We start from the raw sequence: 11,327 nt of genomic DNA on the forward strand, positions 1-11,327 counted from the left end.
CCCTTTTGCACCCCTGAAATAGACATGTGTGCACATGTGGCGCACATACATGCGCTAAGGGCATGTATGTGCGCCACATGGCACTTTGAAAAATGCAAAAAAGTGCATTTTTCAAGCAATTCGCAAATTACCACCAACCTGAGGTTGGTGGTAATATGCGATTCTTTAAGCCAAAATTGCACAACTTGGGTGCTTCCTACATTGCATTTAAGGAATCGCAATTTGGGATTCCTTAAATGCATTTGCAAAATAAGGAATCGCAAATTTTGCGATTCCTTATTTTGCGTGTGGGTTTTCGTGTGCTACATAGCACACTGCCCAAATTGCGATCGCAAACGCCGAAATTCGGCGAATTTCAGCATTTGCGATCGCAATTTGGCTTCCTATATATGGCCCCATAAACCTACAGTGTGAAATGTAGTTGAGGCTCAGAACTTGGCATTATAGGTTTTTTCACATTTTCGAAAATCTGTAGATTTCACTGGAATAAGTGATTCATGAGTTGACTAAGGGGCAGATTTACAAGCCCCTTGTGCCACGTTTGCGTCACTTTTAACATGGGAAAAGTGACGCAAAAGTGGTGCAAGGGGCTTGTCGCATAGACTCTTTGGGGGTCAAGCATTTATCTGCGCCTGAGACCAGAGTTAATTGCAGTTTCACTGGGGAGGACGGCGCAGTAGATTCACCAGGAACCGGAAGAGCATAGAGTCGCGTAGACTCTTTGGGGGTCAAGCATTTATCTGCGCCTGAGACCAGAGGTCATTGCAGTTTCACTGGGGAGGACGGCGCAGTAGATTCACCAGGAACCGGAAGAGCATAGAGTCGCGTAGGCTCTTTGGGGGTCAAGCATTTATCTGCGCCTGAGACCAGAGGTAATTGCAGTTTCACTGGGAAGGACGGCGCAGTAGATTGACCAGGAACAAGTGAAGGCAGAGCAGATTCTCGCTATACCAGAGCATTGTGGATGAATCTGGAACCAAGGTGTTGTAGGTGCAACCTAATCGAGAATATTGTAGGTTCACCTGGAACCGGACGAGCATAGAGTCGCGTAGACTCTTTGGGGGTCAAGCATTTATCTGCGCCTGAGACCAGAGGTAATTGCAGTTTCACTGGGGAGGACGGCGCAGTAGATTCACCAGGAACCAGAGGAGCATAGAGTCGCATAGACTCTTTGGGTGTCAAGCATTTATTTGCGCCTGAGACCACAGGTAATTGTAGTTTCACTGGGGAGGACGGCGCAGTAGATTCACCAGGAACCGGAAGAGCATAGAGTCGCGTAGACTCTTTGGGGGTCAAGCATTTATCTGCGCCTGAGACCAGAGGTCATTGCAGTTTCACCAGGAAGGACAGTGCAGTAGATTCATCAGGAACAAGTGAAGGGCAGAGCAGATTCTCGCTATACCAGAGCATTGTGGATGAATCTGGAACCAAGGTGTTGTAGGTGCAACCTAATCAAGAATATTGTAGATTCACCTGGAACCGGAGCACTGTAGATATAGAGCAACCGGGGAGAATGGGGCTCACCAAACCAGGGTTTGTGGGCTCGCATGAAACAAGGAACCTAATCACCCTCAAAGCAGAAGCCTTTGTAGTTTCCTCTGGGAGAAGGTCATTGTAGATTCGTCCAGAAAAAGTAGGGTTCAGAATCATCTAACTGACCATTGAGCAATCATCTGGGACCAGGGTATTGCAGGTTTATACACAGGTCAGGAAATGTAGGTGCTCTGGAAACATTGTTGACCCGGGGCACAGTACAATAAGCCTCTTCTAGGTTCCCTAAACCTTGACTAGGCAACTTCATATGCAACCAGGCAACTATAGTTTGACAAAGAAAAAGAAAGATTTGTGTAACACACTCTGAACACACTCTGGCAATTTTACTTTCCTCTGAATTGCATTGTATGCTTGCATTATTTGTTCATCTGGAAAAGGGGGAACTGGGTTGTGTAGCTCTGGTTCAAATGACTACACTCTAGATTTCAAGGGAGTTATGCATCTTTCAGTAATCAGGTCATTCTAGGGTTTGAAACTGAGATTGAAAGTACATTATATCAGCCTGACCCAGAACAAGAACATTGTCTATCCACCTGGAACCAGAGTGTTGTGTGTTCGCCTTGAACAAGAGTATTTCAGTTCAGCTTAGCACCGCTTCATCATACAAGCACACTGCAACTTCATCTGCAACCTAACTATTGCAATTTCCTATTCAACCAGGCGTTGTTGCTTTGTGTGAAACCAGGATATTCTACGTAACCTGAAACCAGAAAATTGTATGTGCACATGGAAGCAGGGAACTGGACCACTACTCAGAACCTGAGGCCTCATTTACACGTCATTGCGCCACCGGTGTGTCACTTTTTTAGACGCACCGGCGGCGCAGTGAGCCTGCTCATATTTCCATGGCCGTGCTAAGTCACCGTGCGTGGCTTTTCACAGGCTTGTAAATATAGGTCCCTTTCACGCTCAACTCTGCGTTAAAGGTGCGTTACATGGGTGTCGCTCTGGGTGTTCCGAAACGCAACATCTATGGAACCGGCCACATTCTCAGATTTACAAAGTTTGGTAAACCAGGGAATGCATCAGAATCCTACGCCTCCCCAGGGGAGGAGTAGGAGTGGTACAACAAGGAGGAATACTGTTATTTTTCCTCGTTTTTTCTCTCTGTGTGCTGCACACAGACAAGGAGCAAATCGTCTTTAGTGGTTGTTTATGTACATGAGGTGTCCCTTCCTGCACATAAACAACCATCCATGCACCACAGCCTGGAAACGACATCAACTCAGCAGGGACCCCTGAACGGAATACAGTAGCTGCAAAAGTAACACATCAGACCGTCAATAGAGCAAAGCAAATAACTGAGAAAATGCAAGCCCTTAGGAACACAATGAACGAAGATTTAGAAGCCCCACATCGAGAAAGGTCTAGCATGATCCCTCAATCAACCGAAGAGAAAAAAATATCTCTCAAGCTTGATCAGAAGCAATCACAAAAGAGCAATACCATGACTCATTTTATTGTCAATCGAACAACAAACGGCGAATACACTTCAGCAATAATACACGAGAAAGATAACGAACAATGTGCACAGATTAAGATGCCAGGAGAAACAACAAGGTGCGATCTTACAGAGATAAATGACAGTCAAATGGCCTCCGTCACTCAAGCAACTCCATCTATACGTATAAGGGCCCCTTGGCATGAAGAGGGAGGCAAATTGTTTAAATCATGTCAACAAAAAATTCGTCAAAAGAGAGAGATGAGGTAGAAACTTCCAACATTCAGGTATCACCATCAGAAACACGAGGATATCAGCATACATTATTGAGCCAAAACAACAAAGGGACCAGGAGCTCAGAGGAAATAAGGAACGAAACAAGTTCTATATAGTTCAGTCCGGATTATAGCTCGAAAGGAAAGCATGATATCCTGAACAGAGGTAATATTCTACGGCTGTTATCTCCTATTCCCTCTCTGAAAGAAGTGACAACTTTAGATCTGGCTTCAATCGATTTCATTGTCAAGGATGGAACAGACGGTGAAAACACGAAAGCAACATGGACAACGTCATCTATTGCACAAAAAATACTAGTAGAGGCTCACACATTCAAAAATTGGGGAGTAACAATAACTCCATATATAAAGCCAAGATACCCGGATTTACTAATTCCGGCAACAATGGTGGGACCTCAGGCAACTGTAAACAGATCTGGAATATCGGTACTGAGAGGAGCGGTGGGGAAATGTGGAACAAGTAATGAGCAACATCCTAGTAACATCAGAAGCATCCAAGATGGGGCAACATCACCAACTGGGCTAACAGATCTAAGATGGATCGCTAGAACAATAAACAACCAAACAAATTGACAAAAAACCGGCTCACATTTAAGATCGCGAAAGCATAATCATCTACGAATATGTTCACGGAACGTTAATGGGCTAGCAACCAAAATGATTGAGTCAGATTTTCTTAACTATATAAGATCATTTGACATTGTGGCACTACAAGAAACATGGCAAACAGGCACCTTCAGGGATTTTTGCGTTTCTTTACTTGTGCACTAAGGAGGGCAAAATACGGTCACCTCCAAGGCGGTCTAGTAACCTACGTTTGTCACAAGTACCCATATGGTTAAGAAAGTCGGACCAACTTCTCCAGAGTCAATGGAGGTAAACCTTCTCACCTCGCAACTAAAACCAGGCAAAGGGGGCATTGATCTTACCTAGATCCATGCCTATGTCCATCCAAAAAGGAAATCAAAGGCAGCAAAAGAACTGTGCAACTTTTTGGAGGAATGCATAAGGGAAAAACTTACAACAGATCTTCTGCTCACCGGGGACTTTAACCTTATTCTAATGGTAGCCTCGTCAGATGACGAGATTCTAACTCAAAATTCAGCTTGGGATATACCATTACAAGGGGAGCCACAATTATCCACACAAACCAAAATAGGAAAGCAGATATTAGAAGACCTCTAGCATTTTAACATCAAGGCATTCAATGAAAGATTTATTGGAGATAACCCCCCGGCTACAACATTTCACTCAACAAGAATAATACTATACTGGATTACACTTTTATTTCATTACCTTTATTGCAACATATGATTTCATTTCAGATAGGCGAAAAAGCTGACGGCGACCACTGTCCCCAAGAAATTGTCCTCAAAGTTAGCAAGCCTAAATTTGAGCTATCCTTGGTGCCGAAAGAGTCAGTTTATACTATCAATTATAAAAGGATTAAGTACTCAGCAGTAACCGATGTAATTATGTTGGGAAAGACTAAGCAGCACTTTGATGCCAGAACTGGATCTAGCAAAGTCGAGAAATGGGAGCAATTTACAACATCTATGGCAGCTTACGCTACAAGATCTAAGCCACAAGTCCAACTGGGTCGCAGTAGCATGAAACACTTCACACGAGAGTATATAGAGAAGATCATGTGCACAAAAAAATCAATTTATCACACGATGAGACAACTTCGGCATAACCCTATAGATACAGCGAAACTTGATCTTTTACGGAAACTAAAGGCTAGGCTGAAAAAAATTAAATGGGAAGCCAACAAATCTGTGGAGGACAATATTTGGGCAAAACTACACGCTGACACCAAACGAAGCGATGGTGCAAGATTTGGGAAAACCATAAACCACTTCTTAAGACCTATGCATGACAGAGTTTCCTCTAATATTACAGAAGAAGTATGGGCAAGCCACCTCCGGAATCATTTCAATCAGGATATGAATTTCAATTTGGGGACAAATCCTGACAATGTGACAAGAAGCTTTATCAAAAACAAAGCACAGACATTCCAAAGGAGCCCCAGCAAACCTGAAGGTCACACATTAACTATAAATGATGGCCTGACAAGCACATGAAACATCATTAAGCGCCAAATTAAAAAAGGAATATGTCAGTATATAAATATCTAGGTGTAAAAATCCATATAAGCGGCCAGTTCACTGTACAGAAAATGAGCATTAGAGGTAAAGGTCTTGCCTTAGCAATCTCCTTAAAGCACTAAACAGTAAACTCACTGGCCCATCTCTCCTACCTCTGGTACAAGTAATACAAGCTAAACTCCTGCCAACAATCACTTATGGGAGTGAAGTACAGAGAGGCAGAGACGCAAAGACTCTTGATAATACAGTCATAGCTGCATTCAGGATTATTTTTAGCCTGCCTAAACATACCTCACCGGCTCAAATTAGGCTAGAGTTTGGCGTCCAGAAACAGCTCCTGGCAAGACAGGGGGCGTCTATAACTACCTGGGACAAAGTGCGAAAATCCAAACAAGGAACACTACATTTTTTCTATGGAAGGAGTTAGAGCAACACTCAGCCACACCAGCTGCCAAGTACCTCAAAAGCAGGTTGGCGAATACTGGCTTAAATAAGCTTTGGGATACTCCCACAAATAATTTAAAGCTTAAAATACTAGTCAGGAAAGCAATGAAACATCTTTCGTGGGTTAAAGATAAGGCATCCCTCACGAAAAGGTCACACGGCTGGATGTCCCTTAACTCGTTTTCCACACCAGCACCACAGAACTACCTTGAATTGGGTTATGCAAAAACTGCTAAAATGAAGTTCTTAAAGTACAGGTTGGGCCTGTTACCCTGTATTCGGCATTTTCTGCACTGGCTAAAGGACAAGGCGGGCTCCTCCTGTCGTTTATGTGGCTCAGCACCAGAGGATATGCTGCATTTGTTATGCTCCTGTGACGAACTTTTGGAAGAATTAAAGCATCAGCTAAAATGCCATTTTAATCAGCGAGGGATACACTCATGAAGACAAGCAGTTCTTGCCTGCTTTGCACGTCATGATCCACAGCTGAACTGTAGCCTTGTGAAGTTTATGAAGGTGGTGGAAAGGAAACTGCCAGGACTTGATTCCTAATTGCCTATAACATAGTATTATTACACAAAACTGTACTCATTTCCACTTAAGGTCACCCAAAAGTCGGTATTAGATAATGCCTTATCTGATGCCTGGCATATTATCCACCCAGATGAGTATGGCTTTACTTTTTTTTCTGCTCCGCATAGGAAATTTGTTCGTATTGATTACTTCTTTTTATCTCAGTTTTTTTGGGATAAAATTGGGCTAGAAGTTTTACCTAAACTACTATCTGATCATAATCCTCTCTGTTTAAAGCTTAGTCTTCCATTAGTTGGACAGGGCAATAAATCAACCTGGACGTTCCAGCGGAATTTACTTTTACAACCGGATTATATTCAGTTTATGTCTAATGTTATCCAGGAGTTTTTCGAGATTAACAATGAGTCGGCTTCAGTTCCAGTAGTCTGGGACACGTTTAAATCAGTTGTACGGGGAGAGACATTAAAATATGCTAACTTCCAATTAAAAGATAAGCGGAACAAATTTAAAAAGGACTGTGATATGGTTCTACATGCAGAGAATCGGCTCGCGGAAAGCATTAAATTGAATAGTGACATAGAGGAATCCCAACTCGATCTATCGATTAAACGCAGCTCGGTTTATGCGCATATAGCCGACCAGGTAGCTCTACACCATAATCAACATCGGACTGAAAGCTATGAACTGAGCGAACAAACCGGTAAAGCTTTAGCACAAAGATTACGCCAAAGAGCTACGACCAATGAGATTCTCAAAATTCAAGATCTTAATGGGGGCTCTAAAACTTCTAAAGTAGATATACTGGCAGCATTTAATGAATTTTATCAACTGCTGTATCATCAACCGGACAATGTATCTGATCTCGCTATAAAACATTATCTTGATAAGATTAACACTTTGGATATGCCACCAGAATATGTGGAGTGTCTTAGTGCCCCAGTTACTTGGGATGAGATCGAACTAGCTATCACCGGTCTTGCGGTCGGCAAAGCCATGGGCCCGGATTCCATTCCTCTAGAATTCTATCGAGTATTTAGAGGAATTTTAAAGTCAGAACTAATGAAGATCTTTTGCTCTGCTTTCGCCGGTAACCCACCTGAGTCATGGTCTCACGCTATTATAGTAATTTTTAAAAAGAAAGGTAAAAACAGTGAAGAACTAGGCTCATATCGACCCATCTCTCTGATTCCTACTGATAGTAAAATTTACTCGAAAATTCTTGCCAATAGATTGAATCCACTGATGCCGACCCTCGTGTTCATCAGACAACATGGATTTATACTGAAAAGAGACACCACAGACCATGTTAAAAAAATAATAGCACTATTAGACTGGGCCCAGACCGCTGAATCCCCAGTTACGGTGGCCCTGTTGGACGCAGAAAAAGCGTTCGACGGGGTCTCCTGGGAGTTCTTATGGTCTGTCCTGTTCTGGATGGGTTTTCCTATTGCTTATATTAATGCAGTTAAAGCCCTCTATACCCAACCTAAAGCTGCTATAAGAATAACCAATTCTCTCTCTAAGGGCTTTGCGATAACAAGGGGGACTAGACAAGGTTGTCCTTGTTCCCCCTTGTTGTTCGCATTATATCTAGAACCATATCTACGTAATGTATCCTCTGCGGCAGATATTAGTCCTGTAATAATTAATAACAACTCATTTAAAATTTTCGCCTATGCGGATGATGTTGCCGTAACTACCATAGACATTAGACGTGCACTACCAAAAATTATTCTCCTGGCGGAAGAATTTGGCCTGTTATCTGGCTATAAATTAAATGTAGCCAAAACTCAACTAATTCATTCTGATTTTGGCCGACCTAATGAATTCGTTTTTGATTCTGAAGCCCAATATCTGGGGATAACGATTTCATCTAAGGTCGATGAGATTGTACGCTTAAATATTGAGCCTGTCTTGGACTCTTCTAATAAAACTCTGGAGAGATTAAATAATTTGCACTTCTCTTTGTATGGCCGAGTCAATATAATTAAAATGTTAATCTTTCCAAAGTTTTTATATTTATTACGAACCATACCACTCTTGTTCCCGGCATATTACTTTACCAAAATTGATAGAATGATCTCCAGATTCCTGTGGGGGTATCATCGCACTCGTCGAGCGTTGAAATGGTGCTTTTTACCCAGGTTGAAAGGGGGGTGGGGGGTTCCTAATTTTCGGTTGTATTATTGGCTTATTTCTTTAAGATTTATGGGTATACTCCTTTTTTCGGATACTGTCACTGAAGAATCCGTTTATCCCTCAATCTATGAATTACTGCTAGGCAAAGCGGCTCCTCAATGCTTAGTCAAAATCATTGAACCCAGTTATTATAAAAAAACAAATTTAAGATTATTTTAGCCTGTGCTACAATTTGGCGACAATTCAAGAAAAAAATTCTTGGTCTGGGTGAAATTAGCTGTTACTCCCCAATGTTTAACAATCCTGCTTTACCTCCCGCCTTTCATGACCAAATCATAAGAAAATGGCTTCTCTCAAGAATACAGATTTTGGGAGACTTATATGAAGATGCTCAATTCTCTTCATTTTCAGCTCTTCAAACTAAATATGGTCTATCTCAGCATCATTTTTTTAAGTATCTTCAGATCCGGAGTTTTTTTAGAATCGAAAGGTCTTCTCACTCATTCCTGTATGAACCCTAACAAGATATTAGAAACTATGAGGAAAGTAAAGAAAATAGGCCCAGTCTACCAAATGATTATTAAACAATTTGAAGACGACTTATCTTCTGTGGAGAATAATTGGCAAAGGAAGCTAGATTTAGTAAATATCGACATAGGAAGATCAATCGAGTTATCCATTAAGGTACTCTTTAACGGATCCCTTCAAAGCCAACACTTTATGTCTATCTTCGATCTTTAGTATTCTCCCGTTAAGATAGCTAAGTGGAAGGCTGGCGGTGTATCAAGATGTAATCGCTGCAATGAGGTGGATGCGGACTCCATTCATATGTTTTCTAAATGTGAGAAACTTTCTTGTTTTATTATTGCTATTGAATCTTTTATTAATAATAATTTAGGGATTGCTGTGAAATTTTCTCCTGATTTGATAATTGTTGTTATTCAAGCAGACCAGTCTGGGATAAGATCCTCGGCTGAAGAAGCATTTTTGTTTATCTGTATGTCTGTTTTCCGTTTCTGCATCACTTCTCGCTGGATTGATAATGAACCCCCAACCTTTCATCAATGGCAATGTAAGCTACTTTCTATTTATCATTTAGAATTGGCTATGTATAGGCTTAAGGGGATAAGGAAAAAAAGGCAAGGATTAAAAATCTGGGATCCAGTCACTAAATGGATTTAAGATACTTCCCTTATCTGTTTTTTGTCGCTGTCTATTCTTTATGTATATTATTTCTGTTCCTTCTTACATTGCTCAATGTATGACTGTTTGTTGAAGTAAAACAATAAATTAATTTATAAAAAAAAAAGGTCACCCAAAAGTATACATTTTGATGACTTTAAAAAAAATATTGTTTTTAACAATTTACGTAGATCTGTTTTTAAGTCTTGATGTTTTGTATTGCAATAGTTTTAATTAACTATGCAAACAAAAATTACTTACTTACTTACCATGCACCACAGGCACCCTTGTACCATGGCGCAAGGGTGTTTGCAGCGGCACAGTAGAGAAGGATAGGAATTTGCTGTATCATGTAGATACAGTGCATTCCTGCCCTTTTAATTTGACGCCCATGGTAGCGCAGCAGGAAAGCTTGCTGGGCTGCCGTGCGTCAAAATATAGTAAACAAATGAATGATATAATTAATTAAATAATTTATAAAGCGTGACAATACCCCTGGGTTTCTAGGAGCTAGCTGAAACACACGTTTATTGGGAAGAAGTGAATACAGTTATATTCTGAAGAGCCAAGTTTTTTGGTTCCTCCTGAATTTTAGTAAAATTGTCTCTCTCTTGTTGGGAGAGTGTTCCAGAGTTTTGCAATGGTACAGGCAAAACACTTTCCGCCCCACTTGATCTTTTTTATCCTAGGTACAATCCGATTCCTAAGTTCTGCTGATCTTAGAGACCTAGCCGGGACATATGGTTTTAAAAAGTCTGCTAGTTGAATTGGGCCTGTTTGATTCAATGTTTTGAATCCAACGCAAAGGGATTTGAATTGGATTTGTTTTGCTACTGTCAGCCAATGCAGCTGCAGAAGGGCGGAGGTCACAGACTCAGATTTAGGAATACCCATGAGAACTCGGGCTGCAGTATTTTGGAATATCTGCAATTTTTGGATACTACGTTTTGTTGCGCTGGTGAGCAGGGCGTTGCAGTAATCCAGTCTTGATAGGATTAAGACTGAGATCACAGTTTTCCTGAGTTCTACTGGGATTGAGGGTAGGATCTTCCTCAAAATGATTAGTATGAAGTGGCAACTTGAAGTGGTTGAATTTATTTGGGTCTCAAAGGATAATTTATTATCCATGATTACTCCCAGATTCTTTGCTTTTTTAAGATAGGCGTGGGTTGTGGTCCTAACTGGGCTGGCCACCAATGGGTGGTCCAGAATTGAGGGTTATTAGCCAAAAAGTAGGACCTCTTTTTTGGACGAGTTGAGTTTCAAGTAATTTTCTGACATCAATATCCCAATGTGGCTCATGCTGTCCTGAAGATTGCTGACAGTGGACTTGCAGGAATCAGTTACCGAGAGGATAATGTATGTATCGTCGGCGTACGATACCAGGGAAAACCCGTGACTGTTTATTAATCTGGCCAGTGGGGTGACATACAGGTTGAAAAGTGTGGGGCTCAGGGAGGAACCCTAAGGAACCCCACATGGTAGTGAGAAAGGGAGGGAGACAAAGTCGCCTAATGCGGCCCACTGAGAACGGTCGGATAGGAGGGAGCCTAACCGGTAGAGCGTCTTGTCCCTGATCCCAATGGTTGCTAAACGTTTCAGTTGATCCTCAGCACTCAAAGTGTATTT

The sequence above is a fragment of the Triturus cristatus genome, chromosome 2_2 (assembly GCF_964204655.1).
Source record: "Triturus cristatus chromosome 2_2, aTriCri1.1, whole genome shotgun sequence".
In the NCBI taxonomy this organism is placed as follows: domain Eukaryota; kingdom Metazoa; phylum Chordata; class Amphibia; order Caudata; family Salamandridae; genus Triturus; species Triturus cristatus.